The sequence below is a fragment of the Rhinoderma darwinii genome, chromosome 7 (genome assembly GCF_050947455.1).
Source record: "Rhinoderma darwinii isolate aRhiDar2 chromosome 7, aRhiDar2.hap1, whole genome shotgun sequence".
Lineage (NCBI taxonomy): Eukaryota > Metazoa > Chordata > Amphibia > Anura > Rhinodermatidae > Rhinoderma > Rhinoderma darwinii.
Window position 1 is genome coordinate 68,902,475 of NC_134693.1, and position 20,812 is coordinate 68,923,286.

At 40.9% G+C, this 20,812-nt stretch overlaps 1 long non-coding RNA gene across 1 annotated transcript in view; it reads left to right on the forward strand.

Moving 5' to 3' along the window:
• The first annotated feature begins 10,657 nt into the window (after positions 1 to 10,657).
• LOC142657221 (uncharacterized) overlaps positions 10,658 to 20,812 on the forward strand; it is a 36,626-nt gene continuing 26,471 nt past the window's right edge. The window contains exons 1-3 of the long non-coding RNA XR_012849846.1: positions 10,658 to 10,753; positions 10,944 to 11,033; positions 12,138 to 12,271. This is a non-coding gene — a long non-coding RNA (uncharacterized LOC142657221). The remainder of the gene's footprint in view (positions 10,754 to 10,943; positions 11,034 to 12,137; positions 12,272 to 20,812) is intronic.

The following is a 20,812-nucleotide window of genomic DNA, read 5'->3' on the forward strand; positions in this document are numbered from 1 at the left end:
AGGAATTTCGTGTCTCCACGACAAGACGACTGGGCAAGTCTACTTCCATGGGCCGAATTTGCCTACAACAACCACACGGGGGAATCTACCCGCTCTTCTCCTTTCTTCTTGGTGTATGGCCAGCACCCAGGAATTCCCCTACCAGTCTTTGTTCCTTCTGAGGTTCCAGCTGCTAACACGGTCCTCCGTGACTTTATGGCCAAGGACTCCATCCACAAAGCCGTAGCCAGGTTTAAGAGAGACATGGATAAAAGACGCAGGATACCGCCGCAGCTCTTTCCTGGGGATAAAGTCTGGCTGTCCACCCGGTACATACGTCTGAAGACCCCTTGTTACAAGCTAGCTCCTCAGTTTCTGGGTCCTTATGAGATAACAAAACAAATCAATCCATTAACTTTCAGACTTCGCCTCCCTCAGTCTCTGAAAATCTCTAATTCCTTCGACATTTCTCTGCTGAAACCCACTATACTCAACCGATTAAAAAAAATAAAAATCCTGTCCATCCTGCTCCTGCGGCTGATGCCGAATTTGAGATTAAAGAGATCCTGTATGTCAAACGAACACGAGGGAGATTATGGTACCTAGTGGACTTGAAAGATTATGGCCCTGAGGGGAGATCATGTCAGCCCGTGGAGAATGTCAGCGCCCCAGCTCTCATCAAGGACTTTCAACGAAGGTTCCCGAGCAAGCCAAAAATGAGGCGGCGTAAAGGGGGGGGTACTGTAACGGCTGCCGCGCCGTTCCCTGCCTTCCCCACGGCGTCTGCTCCGGTTCCTGCGCCCTCCATTACCTCATGCTCATCCCGAGATCCACTTACCAGATCCGGATGCTCTGCTGGCCCTGGGCGGCGTCAGGTAAGTGCATCCCTTACCTCCCTCCGTGGCCGTCATCCTCTGTGCGGCTGCAGCCACCTAGAGGGCGCGCGCGCTGACTCGTCCTTTCTTAAAGGGCCAGCGCGCGCCTTAATTCAAAAGACTTCCTATTTAAGGATCCTCCTTCCTCTCAATCCTGGCTTGTTCAACCAAGTTCCCCGTGAGCTTCCCTGTACCCTGGTTCTCTGTTTCCTTCCCTTCTGCCTTGTCTGGATTTCCCGTTATTGACCTCTGCCTGAACTTGACTATCCTTGCCTGCCGCCTGCCTTGACCCATTGCTATCCTTACCCGTTACGACGCCTGCCTTGACCTATTGCTATCCATACCCATTACGACGTCTGCTGCCTGTCCTGACTTCTGTCTTACCATCCAACCCCCTCTAACCCGCTGTGCCAAGCGTTGCCCTGGGTTACATAGTTACATAGTTAGTACGGCTGAAAAAAGACACATGGCCATCAAGTTCAACCACGGGACGGGAAAAGGGAAGGAAAAATTTCTATACATAGGAGCTAATACTTTTTTGTTCTAGGAAATTATCTAACCCTTTTTTAAAGCCATCTACTGTCCCTGCTGTGACCAGCTCCTGCGGTAGGCTATTCCATAGATTCACAGTTCTCACAGTAAAGAAGGCTTGTCGCCTCTGCAGGTTGAACCTTTTTTTCTCCAGACGGAGGGAGTGCCCCCTTGTTTTTTGAGGGGGTTTTACATGGAACAGGATTTCACCATATTTTTTGTATGTGCCATTAATATATTTATATAAGTTAATCATGTCCCCTCTTAGTCGTCTTTTTTCAAGACTAAATAGGTTTAATTCTTTTAATCTTTCCTCATAACTTAAATTCTCCATGCCCCTAATTAGCTTCGTTGCTCTTCTTTGTATTTTTTCCAACTCCAGGGCATCCTTTCTATGAACTGGAGCCCAGAACTGAACTGCATATTCTAGATGAGGCCTCACTAATGCTTTGTAAAGTGGCAATATTACATCCCTGTCCCGTGAGTCCATGCCTCTTTTAATACACGACAATATCCTGCTGGCCTTTGAAGCAGCTGATTGACACTGCATGCTGTTATTTAGTTTATGATTTACAAGTACACCCAGATCCTTCTCAACAAGTGAATCCGCCATTGTAGCTCCCCCTAGGACATATGATGCATTCAGGTTGTTGGTACCCAGATGCATAACTTTACATTTATCTACATTAAACTTCATCTGCCAAGTGGATGCCCAAGCACTCAGTTTGTTTAAATCCGCTTGCAATTCATGAACATCTTCCATAGACTGAACTATATTACATAGCTTGGTGTCATCTGCAAAAATAGAAATAGTGCTATTAATCCCATCCTCTATATCATTAATAAATAAGTTGAATAATAGTGGTCCCAGCACTGAACCCTGGGGTACACCACTTATTACCGGGGACCATTCAGAGTAGGAATCATTGACCACAACTCTCTGGATACGGTCCTTGAGCCAATTCTCAATCCAATTACAAACTATATTTTCTAAACCTATAGTCCTTAATTTACCCATTAGGCGTCTATGGGGGATAGTGTCAAATGCCTTTGCAAAGTCCAAAAATCCTAAATCCACAGCGGCCCCTCTGTCTAGGCTTCTGCTTACCTCTTCATAAAAACAGATTAGGTTAGTTTGACAACTTCTGTCCTTAGTAAAACCGTGCTGGCTGTCACTTATAATACTATTTTTTGTCACATAATCCTGTATATAGTCCCTCAATAGCCCCTCAAACATTTTACCCACGATGGATGTTAAGCTTACTGGTCTATAATTACCCGGGGAAGACCTAGAGCCCTTTTTGAAAATAGGCACCACGTTTGCCCTGCGCCAGTCCCTTGGCACTATACCAGTCACTAGAGATTCTCTGAATATTATGAAAAGGGGGACAGAAATAACTGAACTAAGCTCTTTAAGAATTCTAGGGTGTAACCCATCTGGTCCCGGGGCCTTGTGCACATTTATTTTATTTAATTTAGCTTGGACCATATCTACATTCATCCAATTCAGTATATCAACTGATATATTAACAGCACTGGCACCGGCTACATCAGCTGCTCTTTCTTCAGTTGTATATACAGAGCTAAAGAACCCATTTAGTAACTCTGCCTTCTCTTGATCCCCTGTGACCAACTCCCCATTACCATTATCTAGGGGTCCTACATGTTCAGACCTTGGCTTTTTAGCATTTATATACTTGAAGAATTTTTGGGGATTTTGTTTTACTATCCTTGGCCACCTGCCTTTCATTTTGTATTTTTGCTAATTTTATTACATTTTTACAAATTTTATTAAGCTCTTTATATTTTACAAAGGCTACATCTGTACCCTCAGATTTGTATTTTTTAATGCCCTTTTTTTGTCATGTATTGCCCCTTTCACAGAAGGTGTAAGCCATGTGGGGTTTAATTTGAGTCGTTTATACTTGTTACCTATAGGAATAAATTTTGCACTATAATAACTCAAAGTAGATTTGAAAATCTCCCATTTATCATTTGTCCCATTATTTGACATTAGTTCTTCCTAGTCTATACCCTGAATTGCAGCCTTCATCCTGGGGAATTTGGCTTTCTTAAAATTAAATGTTTTTGCCCTCCCAGCCTGCGTTTGTTTTTTACAGTATAGGTAAAATGTAACTATATTGTGATCACTGTTACCGAGGTTTTCACGAACATTAACATTCCCAACAAGATCTGCATTATTAGAAATGACCAGATCCAACAGAGCTTCACCTCTAGTCGGGTCTTCCACAAACTGGCCCGTAAAATTTTCCTGCAACAGGTTGAGGAAATGTCTCCCCTTTGCAGTTGAAGCTGAACCATGACACCAATTAATATCCCGGAAATGAAAATCTCCCATTATCACTACAGTACCCGCCTGTGCAGCCCGCTCCATCTGTTTATATAGCTGACCTTCCATCTCCTCAGTTATATTGGGGGGTCTATAGATTACACCAAAAGTAATTTTTTCAGATGGCACAGAGGACCCACAAACAAACCGGTGAGAACCGTTATACATATACTTGACCAAATGTAGTAAGACCCAGGGGCGTAAGTAGAAAAGACTGGGCCACATAGCAAATTTTTGACTGCCTCCCCTCCCCTAGGTGCCACAGGCAGCCCCCTTATAGATAGTGCCCCCTGTAGATTGTGCTATACAGCCCCCCTGAAGATTGTGCCGTACAGCCCCTTGTAGACAGTGTCACACCCCACTTGTAGATACCGCTCCCCACCTCCCCCTTGTAGATATCACCATAAAGCCCCATGTAGATAGCGCTATACTTCTCCCCCTGTATATCAGCCCCCCCATTTGTATATAGTGCTACACAGCCCCCTTAGTTGATAGTGCCACACAGCCCCCTGTAGATTGCGCCACACACAGATCCCTGGAGATTGTGTTACACAGCTCTCCCCTTGTAAGTATTGCCACACAGCCCCCTAGTAGATAGTTCCAAACAGCCCCTCCATGTATATAGTGCCACGCAGCCCCCCTCCCTTGTATATAGTGCTACACAGCCCCCTCCCTTGTATATAGTTATCATACAGTGCCCCTCCTTTGTATATAGTGTCACACAGTGCCCCTCCTTTGTATATGGTGCCGCCCTGCTCTCCCCCTTGTATATAGTGCTATACAGCAATCCCCCCCTGTATATTGTCATTTCCCCCCCCCAAAAAAAATATATTGTACTTACATTCCCGCGATGGACGGAGCGCTGCACATCCTCTGGACGGGACGCTTGCGCAGGCCAGTGAAATGCAGTGCCTTATAGGCTCCTTATGCCCGGTGACGTCATTAGAATAGGTTAGGGGCCGTGGAGCGGGCCTCGTAGTGGTGTCGCTACCTCTGTAGCAGCCATAACAGCTGCTAGTGGCGCCACCAGGCATGGGGGCCCCGTAGCTGCCACTGGTAAGACCTTGTTCTGGAGCAAGAAAAATATATCTACAAATGCCAATACCCACTTAAAAACTATTTCTTTCTAATAAAGTTAAAGAGTATACACATACAGGACAAGACTCCTATTGATCTGTGGCAGCAAAAACCTCATATGGGAACTTCACAGAAATTACTTAATCATTCAAGCTGGACGGCTTTATACACCGCGACTTCTAGCAGCCTCACTTAGTAGATATGGCTCATAACATGCATTCACAGAAGCATATGTATCATTGATTTGCAAAAGACAATTAAGACAGTAAAAGCGACTAGCAGTTATTTTCCTATTCTCACTTTTGGCAGTCTGAGCCTAATATGGTTCACGGATTTGAACCGCAGAAGAGCTATCCAGAAACAATGGGCAGGAATGGTTACCTGTAACTTCTCACAGCGTTCTACAAGTGTAGTTCCCTCGTAGTTCAATCACACATTCAATCACACAATTTAGCCTACATAAAGAACAAGCAGTTTGTTTTCTTATTCTCAATTCTGGCAGTCTGAGACTCATATGGGTTAGATCAGAACCTCAGAAGAGCTGTCCAAAATCAGTGGGCAGAATTGGTTACCTGTCACTTCTCACAAAGTTCTACAAGTGTAGTGTGAAAGTGATTAGAATATGTTTAAAAGATAACATTTTGCATGAACTCCATCTTGTATGGTAGGTGTCCATTTTGGATCGTTGGAATCCATCTTTTGGCCTGAAGGAGCCATCTTGAGATTAATAAGTAAAAAGTAATATGTCAGCAGATGTCCTGAAGCAATTCTATGTTATGTGTTCTTGAATTGTATGTTTTAGAACCCTGCTACATTACTTTCGCAGAGTCCAAAAAGGGAGAGTAGTGAGGGGACTGATCAGGTACAATTTTATTTTGTTTGGAATTAATGAATTTGGTTTGAGGAGGTCTACAAAATGTGCAATAGACCCCAATGAGTAATCCAGATTAAATGTGTATGAGAGTAACCTAAATGTTGAGGTTTTTCTGTGTAGGTCCTTCCAGAAGGGTAAATATGGCACTGGGTATGCTGTACTGTAGTCTCCACACAATATGAGGTATTGTGTAAGAGACCATGAGTTTTTACAGATTTATTTGGGAAGGAGGTGAAAAATATCTGAACATTGTTAATTTTATGCCAGATTTTAAGTAAGAATATTTTTATTGTGGTATTAATCAGGTATCTATAGGACCTGATGGGGGTGGGATTCTCAAGTGTTCTGGATTATCAGATGAGTGTGGAGAAGTGCATAACATTTGTTTTTATTTTTGAGAATGAAGACGCCACCCCTTTGAAATGTTCTATCTATATGTGATATGGGTTTTTAATGTAAATTTGTAATGTAGAGATACTTCATCATATACAGTATGTACAAGACAGGATACGAGGCACCAGGTAAATTACCCAGAAACCACTCTCACCTTCTTGTTCATCTCAAGGAGCGGAGCTGGAGGTGCTCGCTGAGGCTGTAACCTGGCAGAAGGTAAGACGGCCGACATATACACTGACTCTAGGTACGCTTTTGGCATCGCCCACAATTATGGGCCCATTGGTAGTAGGAACTTTATTGGATCATCGGGTAAACCAATTGAGAGTGTAAGAGATGAAAAACCTGGCAAATAGAGTATGTGCAGGCAGGTGTCAGTAAATTGGCTTGTCCCTGGATACAATAATGCCACCACTAGGTTTGTAGCAGCCTGCATGTTGTGCGCACGGCATGACATAGGTAAAACTGCAAAGGTACCTGTGAAAAGTGCAGCCCGGCCAGATTACACGTCCCAGCGACTGCAGAACATACAACTACCCGAGGTAGGAGTGTATGAAAAGGTGCTCGTATGTGTAGACCTGTTCTCAGGGGGGCCTGAGGCCTGGCCGGTATCTTCCCCACTGCAGAAGTTGTGTGTAGTGACAGCGGAACAGTGCTTATCCCAAGTATTGAACTGGTGTTTGTACAATAAGATATCAGCAGTTCTCCAAATGTTATTCCAAAGTTAGTTTGTTTAATAACTGTATTCAAGAAGTGTTGTGGGAATATTAAATACTGAGGTTAAGTTTTATGTAAAGTTCTGGACCAGCCTTAGCATTGGACTATTGGAGGCGTCAGTATTATGTTTGTGTAAATGATAACTTCTCAGTGCAAGTAGATTCCCATTTCAAAATATTTTTGTTGTGAAAGGATTCTGTGCAGTAAAAATATATAAAGAAGAAGAATCAGTTTGTAGGTATCAGTTTTAGTTACTGCCCAGTGTGAACATTTAACATAAATATGTAATTGTTAATGTTTTTCTTCAATTGAATTATCTGATTAAGATCATTTAATGGTTATCCGATGAAAAAGATTGTTCTCCACAGGAAGTGTCCAACTGGGAGCGGAAGGCGTGAAAACCAGATTCTAACAGAATGTGGATGATAAAGGAATGTAAACCGGTAGGCACTCTTGATGGCACTTGCATTGATGGTGTATGACCTCACATATGCCCCAAGACTGAAAGGATCGATTTGGTAAGATCTAATTGGTATGTCCCAGGTTTTACAGCTGTTGCTGCTAAATTCTGTTAGAGCTGTTTAATTTGCCTACAGAACAGTCCTGGCAGACCGGTGCCAACCTTATCACACCCGCCTCCTACAAAGAGAACAGACCTTGGGAGGCCTTCCCAGGTAAAACTAACCAGAGTAGGGGTAGAAAAATTGGTTTGAGACACTTGTCAGATAAAACGTATGGTATCTGTGAATATTTATGTGAGTAGGAGCTGTTAAAAGTAATCAGCTCAGAATAAGGTATAAATCCTGCTGAAAAGTGTAAACACCAAGTGCAAATGAAATGTACCCAGTAACTGTCCAGTGGAACAGAGAAGTTTTTCTTACATAAAGGTGTTTGTTTGATGTAGTTTAAGGGCCTGTCATTATTATTGTATGTACTTAGAACATCGTTTATAGTGTATGCGGATGATGTTATCACCAGATTAGCATTTATTTTAACAATTGACGAGGGTTGGGGGTCCCCAGCAAGTGCCAGTAAACATGAACTAGAAGACTTTTAATATGATGAACTCCATCACTGAGATGCGGCAGGTGCAGCCTGAGCCAATACAACGCGTTTGTCATGAACTGACGGCAGTGTCACAATTCTAAGCAGCCTTGCAGACAAGTAACTTACCGGAGGAAGAGGACAGATACGGAGGGTTTGTGGTAGTCACAATAAAACTCCACTAATCCGTCTACGTGGGATCTCACTCCAGGCTCACAGCATGAGGTGCTATGTACAGCCCGGTGACGTATACTAAAAGAGACGGTGTCAGACAGATGAGAAGGACCAAACCAAGTCCTGATGACATCAGCAAAGTTCAAAGTAAAGACCAAAGACCTGACCTGTATCCGTCAGCAGTAGCAGAAGACAGAAGAAGAAGAGGACGATGATGTACAGGACTGGCAATAAACTGATGGGACCCAAACCTAGAAGGGTGATAGCATGAGATTGGTGATAGCATTATTTTATAAGTTGAGGCCCTATTGTTTATATTGTCTGAGGTTTATAATTATAATGTATGTAAACATGCCACGGTACTGTAAATTACGATCTGTGGAGGTATGAGATGAAGGTCACTGGTTGTTGTCACTCATAAGTAAGAAGTACATGGCAGCAATGAGAGCCCGGAGGTTATGTTACCCGGGTGTCTTTAGGTTTGAGGAAGATGCTGCCCATGACTTGTTATATCTGCAGGGGTAAAAGTCCCATTAGGACAGTAAGTGACAGTGCAACAATTATTACCAATACAAGTACCGTAGAGGAGAAGTTTGGATTATTGCCAATATTAGTAGGTTTAACAGTAAAAAATGCTCATAATATAGAGAAAGTGGCCGACAGATGGGACACTTCACAGATTATGTGTTTAATGTTTTTAATGCTGCCCAAGGGGGGATGTGCATGTGCCAAGTAGTTGTCCCGGCCTGTTGCCATTATATAGACCCTACTGGCATTATGCAGGACAAGTATGACTGTAGATAAAGCTGAGAAAATAAAGGAAGAGTTCAGGAAAGACCATTCTAAAGATGATTGAACCTGGAGTGGCCGGATTGGTTGTCATGTCTCAATCCCTCTAACTGGTTTAAGGGTGTTGGGGGATGAGTAATGGGTCTGCTCCAGAGTGTCCTGCAGGTTGTGTTATTATGTATTACATTATATTTGCTTCTGAGGCTCATATTTTGAGGCCTGACAAAACACTTGCAATGCTTCGCAGCAAAGGTTAAAATGATTACCCAGCATCCTGGATCTTTTGTTCAAGTGTACCCCATGAGTGAAACTATTATGGGAAGGAATTTTGTTGAAATGACCAGGGGATGAGGTGAAATGGTTAGGTAAGTCCTCAAGGGGGGATGAGCCCTCCTTTAAGGTGTGGATGCAAAATGTCCTCATATAAACAAAAGGTGGGAAATGTGAAAGTGATTAGAATATGTTTAAAAGATAACATTTTGCATGGACTCCATCTTGTATGGTAGGTGTCCATTTTGGATCGTTGGAATCCATCTTTTGGCCTGAAGGAGCCATCTTGAGATTAATAAGTAAAAAGTAACATGTCAGCAGATGTCCTAAAGCAATTCTATGTTATGTGTTCTTGAATTGTATGTTTTATTACTCTTGTAAGGAGCAGATCAAATAGCCTTGGCCGAATGAACAATGACATTGTTTACCATGAGGGAAGGGGATTCAGCCCTCTGTTTAAATGATTTAAACTTATCTGCAGTCTCCATTCTCTAGTGAGATAAGAAGGAGACAAATTAACTTGTGTCTCTGAAATGTGTGTCTTTCCATGGGACAAGGTTCAGGCCACCTGGGGCTTGGAGGGTGAAGAATTATTATAATGCATTGAAATATTCTCATTGGCTGAATCAGAGTCATTATCATATTGTAGATGATTGGCTGAAACCAAAGCCTACACCTTTCCTGTCATTATACTTATATACTTGTTTGGATCAATAAAGAGCAGAGAAGGATTTTGAGCATACAAGCATGATCTCTTGTGTCGTCTTTTCTCTCAGATATATATATCTATCACCTATGATTTGGAAGCTGGATAAATCACTGGAAGTCGGGTATCGGTTGACATACCCATTACAAATTTCAGTCTAATATATTTTGGCCGATGATTGCGTTAACATGTAGTCATGGAGACTTATCTCTCTGATGGAGGGACAGAGTTATAAAAAAAAATTAAGACATTGGCTTACTTACTGCGGTTTTTGTTTCTCTCTGTTCGTTTTTCCACACTAGTTTCGGATCAGGCAGAGATTATGGCAAATGAAGAGAAGTGGATGATACTTCTCGTCAGAACGCCCAGCTAGTAAAAGAAGTAAAAACGCCCCGATGTACGCACATAATACATGCCCAGTTGGACTTTTGCAAGCCTCATTTGCATAAATACAAAAATGGTCATAACTTGGCCAAAAATGCTCGTTTTATAAAAATAAAAACGTTACTGTAATCTACATTGCAGCGCCGATCTGCTGCAATAGCAGATAGGGGTTGCAAAATCTGGTGACAGAGCCTCTTTAAGTGCCAATAAAAAATAAATAATAATGAAGGTAATGATAAAAGATATGTAGGAAAAAGGAGGGTGGATCCAGCGCTGCTGTAGATAAAAAGGAAACTTGTTCCAAGTTTATTCGGTCATATTTAAAATAGGATCAAGCGGAGTGATGTCCTGAGGTGCAAGGAGAGGTTTCAGAGATGAAGGAAGCCTACGCGTTTCAGACGCTTCCTGCGTCCTTATTCATGGCTGAAGTTGACTGACTGACTTATGTGTTTGGTATATATATATATCTGGTTTCACATGTGTGTGTACTGATTGCGTTCCAGGTGGCCTCGATCTCCCGGAACGCAAGCAGGAAATGGAGTATGGTCGGAGCCCTGCCTTGCGGACGTGCCGCACTCTGAATCGGACTGGTAAGTCAATATGGTAAATAATATCTTTATTTGAGAGGGGAAGTGGTACCAGTGTAATTTGTATAAACGCCACATATAAATTTAAATGTGTTGGGAAGAGGGAGCCAAGTATCCGTACTGACCTCACCCGGGTCCGGCTGGAAATGAGGTCACATCCGGTCTGTCATGTGTGTTATTGTTTGCGTTTCAGGATCACGTGGATCATTTGGAACGCAGGGCAGGAAGCAAAGCGGCATATGGTCATTGGAGGGCGAGGCCTGAGCTTGCTTAAAGCCGATTGGTGAGTGTATTATATTTTATTTTATTGGACATGTGAAATAACTGTTTCAAAAGGATGAAAGATGTACTTGTGTATATGTGAGGAAACCCATATTGCTATATGTTTAGTTAGCCAGACTTATGGTATATTTGATTTTTATGATTTGCTAGTGACGTTGACAAAGGAGTCTTTATTTAAGTCGTCAATAATGTTGATTAACTGGGGCCAAATATAAGTAAAAGGTGAGAAAGAAATGGAGAATAAATGGGAGATGGGTGGGCTAAAAAACTTATACATGTAAGAGGTGTGTATGATGAACATGTATAGTTGGTTAAAATACGGTGAAAAAACAATTGGAGATCAATTAAATTACAATAATCATTAGTGACCCTTGTGGTAATTTGCATATATTAGCTGTAACTATGAATATAAATATGTTCAGACAGAAAAGAGACTTAATTGAGTATCTATCAAATTATTAATTAACTGTGAGATGGGAAAACTAGAAGGAAGCTGCAAGAAGGTGTTTTAATGCATGCCAGCTATTTAAAGATTTGAAAATATTAATAGTAGAAAATGCTCTCATTTAGTGTCTATATAATTGATTAGAGGATGAAGGAGCACTATTGGCGGAGTAAGTGACATTGGGAATGTTTAGTAGAGGAACATCATTTCCTTTTTTAGATTAAGACCATTGGGGACTCGGGTTTTGAGTCTGTAGAACCAATATGCTTCTCTTTGATGGATCTTGTGTTGCAAGTCACCGCCTCTTTTGGGGGTGTGGACCTTTTCTATCGCATGACATTTTAATGATTTTGCTAATCTGTTGTGGTAAAAAATGAAGTGTTTGGCCACGTTGGAGATATTGCTGATGTTAGGGTTTCTGATGTAACTTAAATGTTCCAATATTCTAGTCTTGAATCTTCGACTGGTGCATCCGACGTATTTTAGATTACATTCAATGTATTCAATCATGTAGATGACTGATGTGGTGTTACACTTGATATAGTTTTGTATTGTGAAAGTATCAGAGTTATTTGAATTAGAAAAGGTTTTTGTGGGGTGAGCATAGGAACATGTTTTACAAGGGTGTTGTCCACATTTAAAGAAACCTTTACTTTCCAGCCAGGTCGCCTTGACTTCGTCCGAGGTAAAGAGGGAAGGGGAGAGAATGTTACCGAGCGAGGGTGCCTTACGGGCTACTACTCTGCAGCCCCCCTGGAGAATGGAGCGTAGACCGTCGTCTTCCATCAAGATAGGTAAATATTTGTTTACAATTTGTTTAATTTCAGAAAATTGATTACTCTGTTGTAGGACCAAGGTAGGTACGTTTGGATCTAATTTTCTGGTTTGGTTAGATTGTTTGAGTAAGTTGGCTCTGGGTATCTTGGCGGTGATGTGGTTTGCTCGATTGAGTGACCAGTTGGGCTATCCCCTGTTGTGTAGTCTGGATGGTATCTGTTTTTGTTCCATGGTGTATTGTTCATTTGAGCTGCAGTTTCTTTTGGCTCGATACATTTTGCCGACGGGGATAGCCATGATGGTCTTTTTTGAGTGGTTGCTGCTAGCGTGTAGTATCGTATTAGCAGTTCCGGATCCGCGTCATCGGGGCGGATGTGAGCCGGAGATGTCTGACAACGCCGCCCACATCCAGCCCCGATTGGAGACTGCGGCTGAAAGGAGCACCACCCCTCTCACGGGATCCACATATGAACTTAAACTGCAGCATATGTTTGTTGGCAAACAAAAGACTGTGTTTTGTATATATGGGGATAGCAGGAGCAGCTGAAAAAGTTTATCAAGTGTGATATAGCATGATAGGCATTAACGAACCGGTATATGTAAAGAGGGGAAAACATATATATATATATATATATTGCCAAATACAAGTAACGGCCGGTGATGCATGGAAGACTAAATGAATACATAAGACGGTCCTAAAGTATGTTAAAATAAGGACCCGATAGATGATAGAAAAATGTGAAAAGAAATATGAGTGAACATGCGAGTGAAGAAAAAATAATAAAAGAAAAAAGATGATGAATAGGTGTTACATTAAGTGCCAATAAAAAATAAATAATAATGAAGGTAATGATAAAAGATATCACATATTCGTTTCAGCATCTTATATGCATATGTGTGATGATAAAAGATGAATATTGGTGTCAAAAGAACCTATATATACCATTTACATCAACGGATAACCATATAGAACCAAAGGTTACAGGAATATACATATATATGTTCTGTGAATGTGCATCTGTAAAAACGTGCACACGATCACATGAACACATGCAACAGGAGCAGTAACTATACACATAAAAATGCACTTAAATCTCCCAAAAACAATACCGACACATATACATATTTATATTAAAATAGGAAAAAATATAAATTCCGGTCTGGTCCTTTCACGTATACACAACTTCTCATATCGTCTATGTGTGATTCCAATAATAGTTGCGTATCTAGGAACCTTGTAAATAAAGTTGAAAAACAAGGGAGGGTAGTTATCAATATAACAATTGTATATATACAATATAAAAGATTAAAAACATGGACCCGCAAGGAGTCAGTGATTAGAGAAACGGAGCGAAATTCAGAGATTCGTTCAAACCCAATGGATGCATTGTCCCAAGGGTCCAAATCCAACGGGCCTCGCATTGCGCTAACTTTTGTTTAATGTTACCCCCTCTCACGTTTGTAACAATATGATCAATGCGTTTTACCTTCAATTTGGTTGGATCACAGGAATGATGTATCTTAAAGTGTCGTGGTATCGGTTTAAGGGTTTCCAGAGCTTCCTCATTATCTGCTCGTTTGATATCAGACATGTGCTCCCTTACCCGTACCTTTAATTCCCTAGAGGTAAGACCGACATATACTTTAGGGCATGGGCATGTTGCGTAGTATACTACTGCCTTCATGGTACATGATATCGGGTGTGTAATGGTATATGTTTTCGTACCTGCCACATTGGAGAAATTTGTCGTTTTCTCAACATTGGGGCATGCCACACAGCGTCCACAAGGAGAACAACCCCATTTTGGACCTTTTGTCCCGAAAGGATATTTTCTTATGGTCGGATCGTAGTGACTCCTCACTAGGTGATCTTTCAAGTTTTTTGAGCGTCTCGCTGTAATGCTGGGATACCTAGTCACATAATTTGCAAGGATTGGGTCGGTTAATAGGATCGGCCAATATCTCTTAAGGATCTCCCTCATTTGTGGCCACCTAGAATGATAGGTAGTTATGAACCTCACCTGCGTTTGTATGTCTACTTTTCTTTTTGTGAAGAGGAGAACATCTCTAGTATACTTGGACCTGTGATACGCTCTTTTTATTGACCTCATACTGTAACCCCGGTCGAGGAAATGTTTCTTTAGATCCTTAGCCTGTTCCTCAAAGAGAGTATCAGAGGAACATATCCTCCTTATCCTCAGAAATTGTCCAATTGGAATCGCCTGAATAGTCTGTGGTGGGTGGGAAGATGAAAAATGTAACAGGGAATTAACGGAAGTCTCCTTCCAGTACACATCACTTTGCAGGAAGCCGTTTAAATCTTTGGTCAATTTAATATCCAAAAAATCCATGCATTGCGGCTTGGATTTGTAGGTAAATTTGAGGTTTAGCTGATTGTTGTTCAAGTTGTTCATAAAACTATCCAATTCTAATGATGTGCCTTTCCAAATGACCAGGATGTCATCAATGTACCGTACCCAAAAGAGGACCCGGTCCATTGAATCATCCTGGTCATTCGCCAACAAATCTCTCTCCCACAGCCCCAGGAACAAATTGGCATATGAGGGTGCACATGCAGCCCCCATTGCCGTTCCCTGGAGCTGTAGGTAAAAATGCCCATTAAAGGAACAGTGTCATCACAAATAATTTTTTTATATGTTAAAGATGTTAGTGCTTTAATAAAAACGTTTATTTTCATTTGTGTGTTTGTGTTTTACTGTTTCTTATTTTTACACTTTTTTCTTCCCTATGGGGGCTGCCATTTTTTGTTCCATTTCTGTGTGTGTCGATTAACGACACACACAGACATGGAACACGGCAGCCACAGTCCCATAGGGACTGTGAACGGCTCCCGTCCCATTCACGTCCGTGTACGGCGTCTGTGTGGGAACTGCGCATGCGCCGCTCCCACACAGTCCTATTCGAACTTGGCGCCGTCCGGCGCCATTTTCCTGTGGACCGGAAGTCGCGGCCGGACAGTAATATTACTACTTCCGGTCGCGGCTTCCGGACTTGTGCACATGGAACAGCGGCAGCAAAGGGAGCGGACGGGCCGGAGGGAGCCGCGGCGGCAGGAGCAGGTAAGAGATTTCAATGTATGTTAGTGTTTGTGTGTGTTTACTACTGTATGTAAACCTACTACACTGTGGGTTACCTCAAAAAATGGCGACACACAGTGTAGGAGGTTAAACCTTTCAAACCCCTCGTTTATCCCGGCACTAGCCAGGATAAAGGAGGGGGGGATGCTGAGAGCTCACTAGAGCGAGGGCTTTTAACCCAATGTTGCAATGCTGCAATTTTGGGAACTAGCTCCATCTAGTGACCAAAAATGGGTAGTATTATAAATTAGAATTAATTTATAATATTTCCTGACTATTTCCTGACTCGTGAAAAAAATAAAAAAAATTTGAACCATGTTTAATCGCCCACACACTAAATGTTTAATTTTTTAAAAAAAAACATGTTTTTCTGGCAACACATTCCCTTTAAATGTGAAGAAATTATGTGTTAAGGCATATTCCAGTAGGTCAGCCAAAAAATCACATGTAGATTTTTCCAGATTAGACATGGAGAGAGAGAATTTGGTAGCCCTTATCCCATCGACATGCCTAATACTGGTATATAAAGACTCCACGTCAATTGCAACCAACAACATATCGTCATCAATACTGATGCCGCTGACCTTCTGAAGAAGATCAGCAGAGTCACGGATGTATGATGGTAAATTTACAACCAGTTCTTTCAGATGAAAATCAATGAACTTACAAATCTTTTCTGTGATGCTACCCCTACCTGAAATTATCGGTCTTCCTGTGGGAATTGTCATTCTTGTGTACTTTTGGAAGTAGATACAATGTGGGGATGATTGGTTCATCATTAGTAAGTGCTGTTGATAATTCCTTATTTATAATATATTCCTGTATAGCCTTAGATAGTATCTGTTGTAATATTGATCAAAAAGAGAGTGAGGGATTGAAGGTCAATTTTTTGTAACATTGTCACGTAGTTGTCTATAGGCTTCAGCCTCGTACATCTGGCAAGGCCACACAACCACATTACCGCCTTTATCGGCAGCCTTGAACACGATATCTTTCATTTTTTGTAATTTATTTAAACTTTCTCGTTGTGTGGGAGTAAGATTGTCCTGTTTAATGCTGTCCGGAATGTTTTGAAATTCTCTCGCTACTGCTTTGACAAATGAATCTACAGCAGGACATAAACTGAGAGGAGGGAATTTTTTTGATTTAATACGAATACATGATGGAATTTTACCTGATAGGTCAGTATCCTGTTCATCCAAGAGATTCTCAAGGACCCCTAGAGCTTGTTGTTCCTCTATGGTAGGAAATGTATCAGCATGATTAGATTTATGGAACCACTTTTTTTATGTACTAATGAACGACCGAACATATTGAGGTCCTTTACTGCGGAGAAAATATCAAAGCGATTACAGGGTGAAAATGTTAGGCCTTTTTCTATAACCTCCATGTCTGTTTCAGAGAACGTATACGTAGACCAATTAATCACCTTTAGACGATTAGTGGGGTCTTGTGTATCTGGTCTCTTTTTATTTGCCGCTTGTCTTTGTGTGGGTTTTATTTTAGATCGCGTGCCAGACGAATGATTTAATCGTGAAAATTTATTCTCTGTTTCACTTAGAGAGGAGACAGATGATAATGAGGGTGTACGGCTATGTCCACCTGTTATTTTATTTCTCCTCCATCTATATACCCGATTTTGCTGGAAATCCCCAACATCTCTCGTGAATTTTTTTTATTTCATTTCTTGGATTTCCTTCCCCCATTCAGAAAATTGGATTTCAAGACTTTGTCTAAACTTAGACATACTATCTGGAGGCATCAATATAATCAATTGGGATTGAATCCCTTCAATTTCTGCATCCAGTGAAGCAAGCATTTCTTGATTGAGACCGACCAAAAGCTCCATGAATTTTTTTGAGCTGCTACTACATACTTCTTCCCATCTAGTGATGAAGGTCTCATCATTTATGGGAAAAGAGGGAAAAATTTGGATCCTCAGACCTCTTGGGACAAGACTCCTCTGAATGTAGTTTTCCAAAAATACCTTATTCCACCAGACCTTCATACGTCGGTGGAGTAGATTTTTGTATTCGTTCTGGAGTACACTCACATTCTCAGAACCACTAAAACCAGACATTGATGACTCATCTCTAAAAACTTGATCCATCAAGGATCGCCAGGCACTTTCCCTGGCTTTGTAATCCATGGGATCCACGGTACTTGATTCTGTGTAAAACACAGGGAAAAATTAGCATAGAAAACCAATTTGTACACACGCAGCACTAATATGGTCAATCACCCATTGGAAATGAGTAAATGGATCTACAACAGTGTCAATTGTTTGATAGATCAATATAAATAACAAGTATTATACCAATATGAGATAACCATATAAATACACCAAGTGTGACTTGGTATTCTGACCCAACACATGCAGAGAAACCTATAGGAAGTGGTAAAAAATTAACCCAAACGTAATAAATAATAACAAATTCATCTTTATTAACAAACAAATAACAGATACAAATTAAAAATGAGTCATGCAATGTTAAAAAGTCGTCAGCCTATGCAGGATATATTAAATATTAATAGGGTACGAACATATATATGAGACATGTGGAAAAATTGCTTATATAGCAATTAAGTGCTTGCATGCACATAAAGCGCAAAAACAGTGCATATATAAAGTGCTAATGTGCAGAAAAAAATGCTTTCTATGTAAACAACCACATTTGAATGGTATAGTAGTATAACATATGTACAGGTGTATAGAGCATGAGCAGCAAAGAAAACCAGGCTCATAGGCATAAGGTATAGCCTAGACCCAGAAGGATAACAACCAAAGTGTCTGCTGATGGAAATGAAAGTACGTACCCAAATTCAAATCACCGCATAGGGGAGACGCCAAGCCCCCGGGTCTGCCATGCACGGCAGCCTATGAGAACCAGCCAGAGGCTGGTCATCATAAGCTTCCTGTCAGTGTGACTATCAGCGTCACACTGACAGTTTATAATACGTTACACTACCTAGTAGGTAGTGTAAAGTATTATAGCAGCGATCAGTGCTGCAGGTCTTCAAGTAAAAAGTAATTAAAAAAAGTAATAAAAATGTTTTATAAAACTGTAAAAACAAGTTATAAAAGTTACAAAAACAAAAAATTCTTTTTTTCCTATAATAAGTCTTTTATTATAGGAAAAAAATGAAAATGTTAAATAGTACACCTATTTGGTATCACCGCATTCATAACGACTCAAACTATAAAACTATAATATTATTTTTCCCGCACGGTGAACACTGCAAAAAAAATTATTAAAAAACAATGTCAGAATCACTATTTTTTGGTCATCTACCCTCCCAAAATATAGAATAAAAAGTGATCAAAAAGTCGCATGTACCCCAAAATAGTACCAATAAAAACTACAACCCGTCCCGCAAAAAACAAGCCCTTACACCGCTTTTTTGACTGAAAAATAAAAAAATTATTTTATTGAAAAGTGATTTTATTGCGCAATCGCCACAAAACATAAAAAACCTATATACATATGGTATCGCCGTAATCGTACCGACCCGCAGAATAAAGTAAAATGTCATTTATAGCGCACGGTGAACACTGTAAAAATACAAAAAACATTGTCAGAATTTGTTTCTTTGTCACTTTGCTTGCCAAAAAAATCTAATAAGTGCTAAAAAAAAATCACATGTACCCTAAAATGGTACCAATGAAAAGTACAGATTGTACAGCAACAAATAAGCCCTCACACAGCTCTGTTGGAGTAAAAATAAAAAAGTTCTGGCTCTCAGAATATGGCGATGCAAAATGTGCAGAGTGTTCCAAAAGTGGATAAGATCGGGCGCCATTTATCAGTGCGACACCGGCCACATATCTGCGAATTATTATTTATTTACCCCATTATTATACCCTCTTATTATGCCCTGATGTACTCTGCCCAATTTACACATACCCCCACATTATAAATTGAAATACCAGCAAAACCCCAAACAGAACAGTTACCAAGCAAAATCTGCGCTCCAAAAGCCAAATGGCATTCCCTCCCTTCTGAGCCCCTCAGCGTGCCCAAGCACCAGCTTACGTCCACATATATGATATTTTATATCCGGGAGAACTCGCTCAACATTGTATGAGGTATTTGTCTTCAGTGGCACAAACTGGGCACAATATATTGTGCATTAAAATGGCATATCAGTGGAAAATTGTAATTTTCGCTTTGCACCATCCGCTGCGCATTAACGCCTTCGCGCACCACGACTTAATAGCATGTCGTGGTGCGAGGGGTTATATATGGAGCGGGCTCACGCGCTGTTCCCGCTCCATATTCTGCAGGTGTCCGCTGTGTATTACATCTGACACCCGGGACTAACGGACAGGAACAGGGATCGCGCTGTTACAGGAGCCTGTAAAATGACATTATACTGCAATACATTAGTATTGCAGTGTATTGTACCAGCGACCTAATGATCGCTCGTTCCAGTCCCCTAAAGGGACTTTTGGGAGGTTTCCACTGTTTTGGTACCTCAGGGGCTTTGCAAATGCGACATGCCACCCGAAAACCATTCCAGCTAAATTTGAGCTCCAAAAGCCAAATATTGTTCCTTCCCTTCGGAGTCCTGCCGTGGGTCCAAACAGCAGTTTATTACCACATATGGTGTATTGCTGTAATCAGGACAAATTGCTTTACAAATTTTGGGGTTATTTTTCTCCTTTATTGATTGTAAAAATTAAACATTTCTATGTTTTTTTAGAAAAAAGTAGATTTTCATTTTCACGGACTAATACCACTAAATTCAGCAAAAAAACTGTGGGGTCAAAATGCTAACTATAACCCTAGAAAAATTCCTTGAGGGGTGTAGTCTACAAAATGGGGTCAGTTTTGGGGGGATTCCACTGTTTTGCTCACTCCAGGGCGTTGCAAATGCAACATGGCACTGAAAAACAATCCAGCAAAATCTGCGCTTCAAAATCCAAATGGCGCTCCTTCCCTTCTGAGCTCTGACGTGGGTCCAAACAGCAGTTTAGTACCACATATGGGGTATTGGCGTAATCGGGAGAAGTAGCTTTACAAGTTTTGGGGTGCTTTTTAATCTTTATTCCTTGCAAATATTTTTTTTTTTTATATTTTTTCAGAGAAAAAGTCGATTTTCACTTTCACAGACAAACTCCAATAAATATAGCAAAAGACCTGTGGGGTCAAGATGCTAACTATACCCCTAGATAAATTCCTTGAGGTGTGTAGTTTCCAAAACCGTCTCACTTTTGGGGATTTCCACTGTTTTGGCACAACAATACCTCTTCAAACCTGACATGGTGCCTAAAATATATTCTAAAAAAAGGAGGCCCAAAAATCCACTCGGTGCGCCTTTGCTTCTGAGGCCGGTGTTTCGGTCCATTATCACACTAGAGCCACATGTGGGATATTTCTAAAAACTGCAGAATCTGGGCAATAAATATTGAGTTGCATTTCTCGGGTAAAACCTTCTGTGTTACAGAATTTTTTTTTA